The following is a 13,108-nucleotide window of genomic DNA, read 5'->3' on the forward strand; positions in this document are numbered from 1 at the left end:
GCAGTCTCAGATTGAACTGCAAGGTGGCAGCGGGGCTGGGGGAGGGGTGCCTGCCATTGCTGAGGCTTGAGTAGGTAAACAAAGCCGCCCGAAAGCTCCAACAGGGTGGAGCCCACTGCAGCTCAAGGAGGCCTGCCTGCCTCTGTAGACTCCACCTCTGGGGACAGGACATAGTTGAACAAAAGGCAGAATAAACTTCTGCAGACTTAATGTCCCTGCCTGACAGCTTTGAAGAGAGCAGTGGTTCTCCCAGCACAGAGTGTGAGATCTGAGAATGGACAGACTGCCTCCTCAAGTGGGTCCCTGACCTCTGAGTAGCCTAACTGGGAGGCACCTCCCAGTAGAGGCCCACTGACACCTCACATGCCTGGGTGCCCCTCTGAGAAAAAGCTTCCAGAGGAAGGATCAGAGAGCAACATTTGCCATTCTGCAATATTTGCTGTTCTGCAGCCTCTGCTGGTGATACCCAGGCAAACAGGGTCTGGAGTGAACCTCCAGCAAACTCCCAAAGACCTGCAGCTGAGGATCCTGACTGTTAGAAGAAAAACTAACAAACAGAAAGGACACATCAAAACCCCATCTGTATGTCACCATCATCAAAGACCAAAGGTAGATAAAACCACAAAGATGGGGATAAACCAGAGCAGAAAAGCTGAAAATTCTAAAAATCAGAGCACCTCTTCTCCTACAAAGGAATGCAGCTCCTCCTCAGCAATGGAACAAAGCTGGACAGAGAATGACTTTGACGAGTTGAGAGAAGAAGGCTTCAGATGATCAGTAATAACAAACTTCTCCAAGCTAAAGGAGAATGTTCGAACCCATAGCAAAGAAGCTAAAAACCTTGAAAAAAGATTAGACGAATGGCTAACCAGAATAAACAGCATAGAGAAGACCTTAAATGACCTGATGGAGCTGAAAACCATGGCACGAGAACTACGTGACACATGCACAAGCTTCAGTAGCCAATTTGATCAAGTGGAAAAAAGGGTATCAGTGATTGAAGATCAAATGAATGAAATGAAGCAAGAAGAGAAGTTTAGAGAAAAAAGAGTAAAAAGAAATGAACAAAGCCTCCAAGAAATATGGGACTACATGTAAAGACTAAATCTGTGTCTGACTGGTGTACTTGAAAGTGATGGGGTGAATGGAACCAAGTTGGAAAACACTCTTCAGGATATTATCCAGGAGAACTTCCCCAACCTAGGAAGACAGGCTAACATTCAAATTCAGGAAATACAGAGAACGCCACAAAGATACTCCTTGAGAAGATCAACTCCAAGACACATAATTGTCAGATTCACCAAAGTTGAAATGGAGAAAAAAATGTTAAGGGCAGCCAGAGAGAAAGGTCGAGTTACCCACAAAGGGAAGCCCATCAGACTAACACCGGATCTCTCAGCAGAAACTCTACAAGCCAGAAGAGAGTGGGGGCCAATATTCAACATTCTTAAAGAAAAGAATTTTCAACCCAGAATTTCATATCCAGTCAAACTAAGCTTCATAAATGAAGGAGAAATAAAATCCTTTACAGAAAAACAAATGCTGAGGGATTTTGCCACCACCAGGCCTGCCTTACAAGAGCTCCTGAAGGAAGCACTAAACATGGAAAGGAACAACTGGTACCAGCCACTGCAAAAACATGCCAAATTGTAAAGACCATCGATGCTAGGAAGAAACTGCATCAACTAACAAGCAAACTAACCAGCTAACATCATAATGACAGGATCAAATTCACACATAACAATATTAACCTTAAATGTAAATGGGATAAATGCTCCAATTAAAACACATAGACTGGCAAATTGGATAAACAGTCAAGACCCATCAGTATGCTGTATTCAGGAGACCCATCTCACGTACAGAGACACACATAGGCTCAAAATAAAGGGATGGAGGAAGATCTATGAAGCAAATGGAAAACAAACAAACAAAAAAGCAGGGGTTGCAATCCTAGTCTCTGATAAAACAGACTCTAAACCCGCAAAGATCAAAAGAGACAAATAAGGCCATTACATAATGGTAAAGGGATCAATTCAACAAGGAGAGCTAACTATCCTAAATAAATATGCACCCAATACAGGAGCACCCAGATTCATAAAGCAAGTCCTTAGAGACCTACAAAGAGACTTAGACTCCCACACAATAATAATGGGAGACTTTAACACCCCACTGTCAATGTTAGACAGATCAACGAGAGAGAAAGTTAACAAGGATATACAGGAATTGAACTCAGACATAATAGACATCCACAGAACTCTCCCCCCAAATTAACAGAATATACATTCTTCTTATATATTAGAAGTACCACATCACACTTACTCCAAAATTGACCACATAGTTGGAAGTAAAGCAGTCCTCAGCAAATGTAAAAGAACAGAAATTATAACAAACTGACTCTCAGACCACAGTGCAATCAAACTAGAACTCAGTATTAAGAAACTCACTCAAAACCGCTCAACTACATGGAAACTGAACAACCTGCTCCTGAATAGTTATTCACTGGGTGCATAACGAAAGGAAGGCAGAAATAAAGATGTTCTTTGAAACCAACGAGAACAAAGACACAACATACCAGAATCTATGGGACACATTTAAAGCAGTGTGTAGAGGGAAATTTATAGCACTAAATGCCCACAAGAGAAAGCAGGAAAGATCTAAAATTGACACGCTAATATCACAATTAAAAGAACTAGAGAAACAAGAGCAAACCATTCAAAAGCTAGCAGAAGGCAAGAAATAACTAAGTTCAGAGCAGAACTGAAGGAGATAGAGACATAAAAAAACCCTTCAAAAGATCAATGAACCCAGGAGCTGGTTTTTTGAAAAGATCAACAAAATTGATAGACCACTAGCAAGACTAAGAAAGAAGAAAATGGAGAAGAATCAAATAGATGCAATAAAAAATGATAAAGGGGATATCACCACTGATCCTAAAGAAATACAAACTACCATCAGAGAATAATATAAACACTTCTGTGCAAATAAACTGGAAAATCTAGAAGAAATGGATAAATTCCTCGACACATACACCCTCCCAAGACTAAACCAGGAAGAAACTGAATCCCTGAATAGACCAATAACAGGTTCTGAAATTGAGGCAATAATTAATAGCCTACCAATTAAAAAAATCCAGTACCAGACGGAATCACAGTTGAATTCTACCAGAGGTACAAATAGGATCTGCTACCATTCCTTCTGAAACTATTCTAATCAGTAGGAAAAGAGGGAATCCTCCCTAACTCATTTTATGAGGCCAACATCATCCTGATACCAAAGCCTGGAAGAGACACAACAAAAAAAAGAGAATTTTAGACCAATATCCCTGATGAACATCAATGTAAATATCCTCAGTAAAATACTGGCAAACCAAATCCAGCAGCACATCAAAAAGCTTATCCACCATGATCAAGTGGGCTTCATCCCTGGGATGCAAGGCTGGTTCAACATATGCAAATCAATAAACGTAATGCATCATATAAACAGAACCAAAGACAAAAACCACATGATTATCTCAATAGATGCAGAAAAGGCCTTCAACAGAATTCGACACCCCTTCATGCTAAAAACTGTCAATAAATTAGGTATTGATGGGAAGTATCTCAAAATAATAAGAGCTATCTATGACAAACCCACAGCCAATATCATACTGAATGGGCAAAAACTGGAAGCATTCCCTCTGAAAACTGGCACAAGAGAGGGATGCCCTCTCTCACCACTCCTATTCAACATAGTGTTGGAAGTTATGGCCAGGGCAATCAGATAGGAGAAAGAAATAAATAGCATTCAATTAGGAAAAGACAGAGTCAAATTGTCCCTGTTTGCAGATGACATGATTGTATATTTAGAAAACCCTATCATCTCAGTCCAAAATCTCCTTAAGCTGATAAGCAACTTCAGCAAATTATCAGGATACAAAATCAATGTGCAAAAATCACAAGCATTCCTTTACACCAATAACAGACAAACAGAGAGCCAAATCATGAGTGAAGTCCCATTCACAATTGCTTCAAAGAGAATAAAATACCTAGGAATCCAGCTTACAAGGGATCTGAAGGACCTCTTCAAGGAGAACTACAAACCACTGCTCAACAAAATAAAAGAGGACACAAACAAATGGAAGAACATTACATGCTCATGGATAGGAAGAATCAATATTGTGAAAATGGCCACACTGCCCATGGTACTTTATAGATTCAATGCCATCCCCATCAAGCTACCAATGACTTTCCTCACAGAATTGGAAAAAACTACTTTAAAGTTCATATGGAACCAAAAAAGAGCCCACATTGCCAAGACAATCCTAAGCGAAAAGAAAAAAGCTGGAGGCATCATGCTACCTGACTTCAAACTATACTACAAGGCTACAGTAACCAAAACAACATGGTACTGGTACCAAACCAGAGATATAGACCAATGGAACAGAACAGAGCCCTCGGAAATAATACCACACATCTACAACCATCTGATCTTTGACAAGCCTGACAAAAACAAGCAATGGGGAAAGGATTCCCTATTTAATAAATGGTGCTGGGGAAACTGGCTAGCTATATGTAGAAAGCTGACACTGCATGCTTTCCTTACATCTTATAAAAAAATTAATTCAAAATGGATTAAAGACTTAAATATTAGACCTAAAACCATAAAAATCCTAGAAGAAAACCTAGGCAATACCATTCAGGACATAGGCATGTGCAAGGACTTCATGTCTAAAACACCAAAAGCAATGGCAACAGAAGCCAAAATTGACAAATGGGATCTAATTAAACTAAAGAGATTCTACACAGCAAAAGAAACTACCATCAGAGTGAACAGGCAACCTACAAAATGGGAGAAAATTTTTGCAACCTACTCGTCTGACAAAGGACTAATACCCAGAATGTATAAAGAACTTAAACAAATTTACAAGAAAAAATCAAACAACCCCATCAAAAAGTGGGCAAAGGATATGAACGGACACCTCTCAAAAGAAGACATTTATGCAGCCAACAGACACATGAAAAAATGCTTGTCACTGGCCATCAGAGAAATGTAAAGCAAAACCACAATGAGATACCATCTCACACCTGTTAGAATGGCAATCATTGAAAAGTCAGGAAACAACAGGTGCTGGAGAGGATGTGGAGAAACAGGAACACTTTTACACTGTTGGTGGGACTGTAAACTAGTTCAACCATTGTGGAAGACAGTGTGGCGATTCCTCAAGGATCTAGAACTAGAAATACCATTTGACCCAGCCATCCCATTACTGGGCATATACCCAAAGGATTATAAATCCTGCTGCTGTAACTACACATGCACATGTATGTTTATTGTGGCACTATTCACAATAGCAAAGACTTGGAACCAACCCAGATGTCCATCAGTGATAGACTGGATTAAGAAAATGTGGCACATATACACCATGGAATACTATGCAGCCATAAAAACAGATGAGTTCATGTCCTTTGTAGGGACATGGATGAAGCTGGAAACCATCATTCTCAGCAAACTATCACAAGGACAGAAGACCAAGCACCACATGTTCTCACTCATAAGTGGGAACTGAACAATGAGAACACTTGGATACAGGGTGGGGAACATCACACACTGGGGCCTGTCATGGGGTGGGGGGAGGGAGAATGGATAGCATTAGGAGACATACCTAATGTAAATGATGAGTTAATGGGTGCAGCACACCAACGTGGCACATGTCTACATATGTTACAAACCTGCAAGTTGTGCACATGTACCCTAGAACTTAAAGTATAATTAAAATAAAAAATTTTAGCTGGGCATGGTGTTGAGTTCCTGTAGTCCCAGCTACTTGGGGCTGAGGTGGTAGGATGGCTTGAGCCCAGGAGGCCACAGTGAGCTGTTATTCCGCCTCTGCACTTCAGCCAGGGTGACAGAACCAGACCGTGTTACAAAAATATTTTTTAAGTAAAAGTTATTTTTTAAAAAGTAATTCAGCCTGGCAACATGGCGAAACCGCATCTCTACAAAAAAAAACAGAAAAATTAGCTGGGCGTCATGGTAAGCGCCTGTAATCCCAGTTACTCAGGAAGGTAAGGTAGGAGAATTGCTTGAATTGGGAGGCAGAGTTTGGAGTGAGCCGAGATGGCACTATTGTACTCCAGCCTGGGTGACAGAGCGAGACTCCGTCTCAAGAATAAAAAAAAAAGAGTAATGCATCACTAGTAGAATGCTGACCAAAGCTTGTTGCTTAAACATGTTTTACTGAATGGAAGTAAATACCAATCTGTAACAAGAAGTACAGAGAAAATAATGCATTGGAAAAAGTAAAACCACAACTACGCCAAGCATTACTTGCGAAAATGGAAATTTCAGATGTTCAACTAATAAAATATCTTGTAATAAAAAAAAAAAAGAATCCAGAAGAAGAAACCAACCTAGCCTGCGAAGATTAACAAAGACTTTACTAAGGAACTGAATATGAATCAGTCATAATTATAACGGCTGTTGTTACATTCAACACTCAACATTTTCTACTTTTGGAAATATAAAGCAGTTACATTACTATAGATCCAAAGAACGTTTTTATACACTTATTTATGATTTTTTGTAACTCTATACATTTCATTTACACAAAATTCTAAATTTTTCCTTACTCATTATAAAACAAGTATAAGTTTTATAACAGATTATAAAACAAGGTTCCTATCTTGTCACACCTGTCATTTATCTCATAAGATACATTGTTAATATCTTAATATTTACATACAGACTTTATTAACTGACCTACTACTTTTTAAGAAATGCTTTAAAATTACATTAAATATATAATCTAAAGTTTAACTACAAAATTAACAAAAATATTTGTTGTATTTATTTTCTAGAGTATACATAGTTTCCATGAAGCAAATTTAGGAAGGCTTTTAAATAGAAGGAAATTAGATTTTTATCAATAAATTTAATTTTTATTTCACTAAATGTATCTGACAGTTGATCCCCAGAAAGGATTGTAGATGAATTTCCAATAGCCATCTCAGCTGCTGAATATATTTCTGTCTTGTTTGCATAGAAACTCTTAAATCACAGAGAGAGAGAGAGAGAGAGAGAGAGAAACATATCATCATAACAGCAGTAGATTTTCTGTCCCCTTATCAGGACACTTATCTTGCCATGACATTGCAGGGTGCCTATCCTCAACCCTAGACTCTAATATTGCTAGTGTCAAAGTAGGACTAACTCTTCCACCAGGGCTGTTGTCCACCACCAAGAGAGGGGTGAATGTGGAAATTAGTGATGATCCACAGGTCCTGCACAGACTAATGTAAACTTTTTACTTTCATTTAAAGTCATTTTAGAAGGCAAGATTCAGAGCAGCAGTCAGAGCAGGAGCAGGATATTACATCAAGAATGGGCCAGACATGGTGGCTTACGCCCATAACCACAGCACTTTGGGAAGTCGAGGCAGGAGAATTGCTTGAGCCCGGGAGTTTGAGACCAGTCTGGGCAACATGGTGAGACCCTGTCTCTACAAGGGATTAAAAAATTAGCCAGGCTTTGTGGCATGTGTCTGTAGTCACAGCTACTCAGGAGGCTGATGTGGGAGGATGGCTTGAGCCCAGGAGATAAAGGCTGCAGTGAGCTATGATAACACTACTGCACTCCAGCCTGGACTACAGAGTGAGACTCTGTCTCAAAAAAAAAAAAAAAAAAAAGAACGAATGGACAAGAGTAATATGAGCGTTATTCTTAGACACGGTGGGTTAATGGGAGGCTGATATTGGGTTTTTCCTCCTATATAGTTCCATGTCTCTTTATTGGACTGTTAAACGAAAAGTTATGTTGTTCCTCACAACCACAAAATGCTGGGATTACAGGCATGAGCCACTGTGCCTCGCCTGTTCTTGATCGAATATCCTGCTCCTGCTGCATTCTTAACCCCTGATCTCCATCTTGCCTTCTAAAATGACTCATTTTTTCTTGGGTTGCTTTGTTCCTCATGAAAAGCTGCCCAAATTCCAAGACACTAATATGTGGCTGACATTTACTGGAGATTCAGAAAACTGAATAGCTAATTCAAACAGCAACTTTGTATTGAAGATTATATATCACTATTCTAAAAATCCATCATTCTTGCTTTTATAGGAATTTTATCTTGTCTGGACCTCTCCATTTTCTTGAGACTGACTATAATCCAAATCAAAACTCCTGTCTTTTTATGTTGCCACCCTCCACTGCTAAATCACTTAAATTTCTTAAGCAGAGCCATTGAGCTCTCTACTCTTTTCGTTCCCCAAATTAGGGCTAAGCATCCTTTAGGGTCTGTAGTTTCCAATAGTACAAATTGGAAAAATTTATCATGCGTATATGTAAGTGTCATATTTTAAAATAGAGGTAGCTCTGTAGATCAGTGTTAAGTGTTAAAATCTTAAGTAATGTTAAGACAAATGATTCTGCATATGGAAAAAAATTGAATCTCTCCCTTCTGTACACCATCAGCAAACATCAATTCCAGGTGAATCAAATTCTTAAGAGGAAAATATAAACTTTTAAAATTTTTAGAATGCATAGAAGGTTATCTTTATGACCTCTTGGTACGGAAATGTTTCATAAACAGGACACAAAAAAGTATCACCATAAAGGAAAATATTAACAAAACAAAATATATAAAACTTAAGATTTCCTGTTCGTGAAAAAAATCATGAGAAAACTGGAGAAATATCTGTCACACATATAGTTGACTAAAATTTGATATTCATAATAATACAAAGACCTCCTGCAAAAGAATAAGACAAAAGCAAACAACTCTGTTGGAATATAGGTAGACAAAATGAATAGATTTCATTGAAGAAAAGCAATGGGGCAATAAAAATATGAAAAAATACTCAAATGCATTAGTAATTAAGGAAATACAAATTAACCCCCAATAATAAATACAAATAAACCCCCAATAATATAAACAGTTTACCTTAATTATATCGACAAGACTTTAAAAATATGGCAATATAATATCTGTCAAGATGTGGAACAATTAGCATTCATATACTACTAGTGAGAGTGTAAACTGGTACAAAAAATTTGGGTAAGATTTTCTTATTTTTAGGTAAAATACACAGATAGCAGGTATGTGTTTTGTGCTCCATCAACTCTACTAGTTAAGCATGTGAAAATTTGTATATCTATACCATCAAGCATGGGCAAGGATGTTTATAGCTGCACAGTTTGCAAAGGCAAAGAACTGGGAACAAACAAGAGAATGTTTAACAGATTCTATAACCATATGGAAGTGCAAATGAATGAACTCTAACTACAGACATCAACATGGATGAATCTCAGACATAATATTGAATGATAAATACAAATATCAGACTTCCTACAGTGTGATATGATTTTTATTAAGCTCAAAAATGAGCAGACTTAAAGAATATTTGTTTAGCTATACCTAGGTAGAAAAAACAATGTAAAAAAGCAAGGGGATATAGAAACAAACCTTGGGGATGACCACAGAGGGGTGAGATCTGGGAGGAATATACAGGGAGTTGCCATTGTAATGGGAATGTTATCTTTTTAAATTGAGTGGTAACTTCACCCTGCTTGTTTTATTGTTATGTTTCATAAGAATACTTATGTCACATGTCACTGTCTGAGACAGTTACTCTCTGTCTGAATTTCCAAAGAACATTGTGCCCCTCACAGCACTCCAGGAGGGGCATGTGCTGTAAATTAATATTGCCGTACTCTTAAAGCCCTTGACATTTAGCACAGATCTTGTTGTTTGTGGTTAAGATATGCTTGTTAAATGGACTAACAATGAGAAAATTGAAGGTGGCAAGAAAATCCCTTTGGGAATTCATTTCTAAATAAAGAAAATGTAATCACGGTATTTATTATTATTATTTCTAGTTTTGCTCAATTATTTTCTTACCTTCTCTAAGAAAAAATAATATATTTTAAAGCTATTTGCAATGGATACCTAGCCATAACTATAAGGAGGTGATAAACATTAAAATAAATCTCTAAGTTTAACATTAAGCAATATCATTGCTGTGTACTGAGACAATCAAAAAAGACATCCAGTCATGTGATATTCATTTTATGTTTAAAATATAGTGAAAATGGCTTTTTTTCCTTTAAAAAAAGTCACCGAGGAAAAATTAATTAAAGTTCTACCTATTCAGTATCTTTGTTCGTAGACTTGCTGCTGTTGTTTTGAAATCTTCATTGTTTGCTAATGAGCAATTAAAAATGTCAAATCCAGTCAGTGCTTTGGCTGATACTTTGGGGGCATAGCAAGACTTTATAGCACAGACTGCTTTAAACAAATAAGGCAGAGACAGGGACTCCCTCAAAGCAAAGTCCTGCTTTCCCCAGTGCACAGTTCCTGAGGGAAAGGGTGAGGGATGGGTCTGATGATACTACAGGAGTATCCAGGAAAAACAAAATTTCAAGGAAGTAAGGATAAGAACATCTAGGCCACCATGAAAGATGAATTTATACTGGGAACGTGTGTCACTAAAAGGATACGAAATAGCCACTTCCTCAGCACAACAGAGTTAGCCAGCTGTCAGCTGCTAAATTTAGCAAAACTTGGAGCAAACCAGTTTAATACTGTGTATTCACTTTTAATTCTAATAATGCCATCGTTTCCTAATGCCTTCTTTTTAGTGACGTATATCCCTATTATAGGTAATCAGGATGTTATACTCTCCTTCTGAAATAGAGACATTGCACTACAGCAGCAGTTTAAAAACATGGACTTTAGACTGAAGCTTTCATTTGACTTTTTGCTCCATCCATCGCTGGATGACAGATCTTGGGCAAGATACTTAACCTCTGTAAGCCTCTATTTTATCATTTGTAAAACGGCACCTAAAAACTCAAGTAATGCTAGTTCTGTTATTCAGCTTCATTTGCAGTGACATTACCATTCAATTTGAAATTTTCATGGATCTATTAACAAATATTAATGTAGGACAAGCATCTATACAATTTATTGTGTAGTTGGGAAAACAAGGAAAGTAATTAAATTCAGCAACTATTTATTACCTACTCCAGGTCAGGCACTAAACATAAATATCAATTTGGTAATCTGCAAAGTTTCTTATAGTTTAAGAGTAAGTCAAGATGAAGTATTTAGTGCTGAATTTTTATATAGAAATTATTGTATTTCCATGAGTAAAAAATTTACTTAGGTAGAATTTTATTCCTTGCTATGGAAAAATAACAAAATAAAGAATAAAAGCACCATGTCTTTATACCACTCCCCAAAATTCATTTCTGAGACATTATTAAGTATTATATCAATCTTAAGTGTCAGAAACGTCATCTTTAGAGAGGTTTCCTTTCATTTTCACAATTGATAAGACTAGTGTTTGAGAATGTTTTGAGGAAATCATTTCACCTTTTCCTTATCTCTTGCACAGCAGCATTTAAACTCTCTAGTATGACACACCTGGATTCTCAAAGGTCTAGCCCTGCTGCCTTTCACTCTAACCAATTTTTTTTCCCTATTTCCTATACTTTAAATTCCAAATCCAAAAGGAACGTGTGTTGCTTCTGCAGCCTTCATGTGTTACCTTCTGCATGGCATTCACTCTGCTGGAATTACTTAGTGGATTTGCTTAGTACACTGGTGAATTATTAGATTGTATGTATCCAACTCTCTGCTGGAATGTGGTAGGATTTTTGTTTGGGTGGTTGGTTGGCTTTGCTTTGTTTGTTTTGTTTTTGCTATTCCATATCCAAGATATTGCTCACTCTCCTTTCTCTACTATTTCTGCATCCTGAGTACTTGTATTGTTGTACTCAGGTACTGTGATTTTTTTGATATTTCTTCAGCTAGCCAGTAAGCGTCTAAAAAGTCAAGTCCATGTTTTATCAATATTTGCATATTCAGTTCTTATCTCAGTCTCTTATGTGTAGGAAGTTTACAATAAATATTAATAACACTAAATTAGAATACAGTTTCTAAATCCTTAAAGTGAAATAAATTTGGAATTTGCATAAAAAGCAATGTTTTATAACCATTTGTTTGATGATTAATTGGTTAGTTCATTCATTGATTCAATAAATATTTAATGAGCTTCTACTATTAGCCAAGCATTGTGCCATTTGTAAGACAAATGAGTCTTTGTTCTCATGGAGTCTATATTTAAATGTGGGCAAACAAATACATAAGTGATTTGGTGATAAGGTGATAAGAGATAAGAGAATAAACAGGGCTGGTCGTGGATGATGACATTATGTAGGTGGTGAGGAAGACTTCTAGGATGATATATTTTGGCAGAGACCTTAGTGTCAAAAAGTAGTGACAAAGAAAAATAGCCTTGAAACTAGAGGAAACAGCAGGCAGAGAAGTCTTAAAGAGGGACTAAGCTTGGGGTTGACAGAATGGAGAGAAATACATGTTATTGAATTTTAGGGTGCAAGGAGACAGGATTGTAGGAGAGGAGATCAGTAGAAGTAGGTCATGAAGAGCCTTTTTGATCATGTCAGAGATTTGATTTTATTCTAAGTGCAGGGTTGAGTCCCTTTCAGGTTTTCAGAGAACAACATGATCTAATTTAAGTCTTTAAAATGTATATTTGTTTGTTATGTGGAGAAAGGCTCAAAGGATGGCAAGGATAGAAAGAGAGCAAAATAAATCAAGACATAAAGCTGATTTAGGATAGGAACATCTGAGATGGAAAACATTGTGGATAGATTTGTGATGTCCCTGGGCAGACGATGTACTGGATGTGGAGGGTGAAGGAATGAGAAGAATCAAGGATGCTTTGGGACTTGAGCAACTAGGTGGACGGCAGTGGCTCAGGAGAGCTCTAGAGGAAGATGGAGCGTGCTAGAGGAAGATGAGCCCCAAAGGGCAAATCAAACTTTCTGTCATTGACCTGGAGAACTTGGAGTGCCTTTCAGACAGCCAAGTAGAGATGCCAAATAGAGAGAGTTCAGGGGGAGAGGTCAGGACTCTAGGTACTTATCTGGGACTTACAGATTCCATTTAAAGCCGTGACATTGGATGAAATCACCTAGATGACATCATTTTTAGTGCTTGATAATTTGAGATTCTGGAGTCTGTGTTCATTTTGCTGGTAAGTTAGCAAGTTATTCAGTAATTCAGTTAATACTTATTAAATACTTACCATATGCCAGATACTGATGA

General features: G+C 37.5%; 1 protein-coding gene across 12 annotated transcripts in view; it reads left to right on the top strand.

The window, feature by feature from the left end:
• The window catches only part of MAGI2 (membrane associated guanylate kinase, WW and PDZ domain containing 2), a 1,444,461-nt gene that overhangs the window by 602,074 nt on the left and 829,279 nt on the right, over positions 1–13,108 (top strand). The gene's annotated exons all lie outside the window — the stretch shown is intronic.

The sequence above is a fragment of the Gorilla gorilla genome, chromosome 6, assembly GCF_029281585.2.
Source record: "Gorilla gorilla gorilla isolate KB3781 chromosome 6, NHGRI_mGorGor1-v2.1_pri, whole genome shotgun sequence".
Taxonomy (NCBI): Eukaryota; Metazoa; Chordata; class Mammalia; order Primates; family Hominidae; genus Gorilla; species Gorilla gorilla.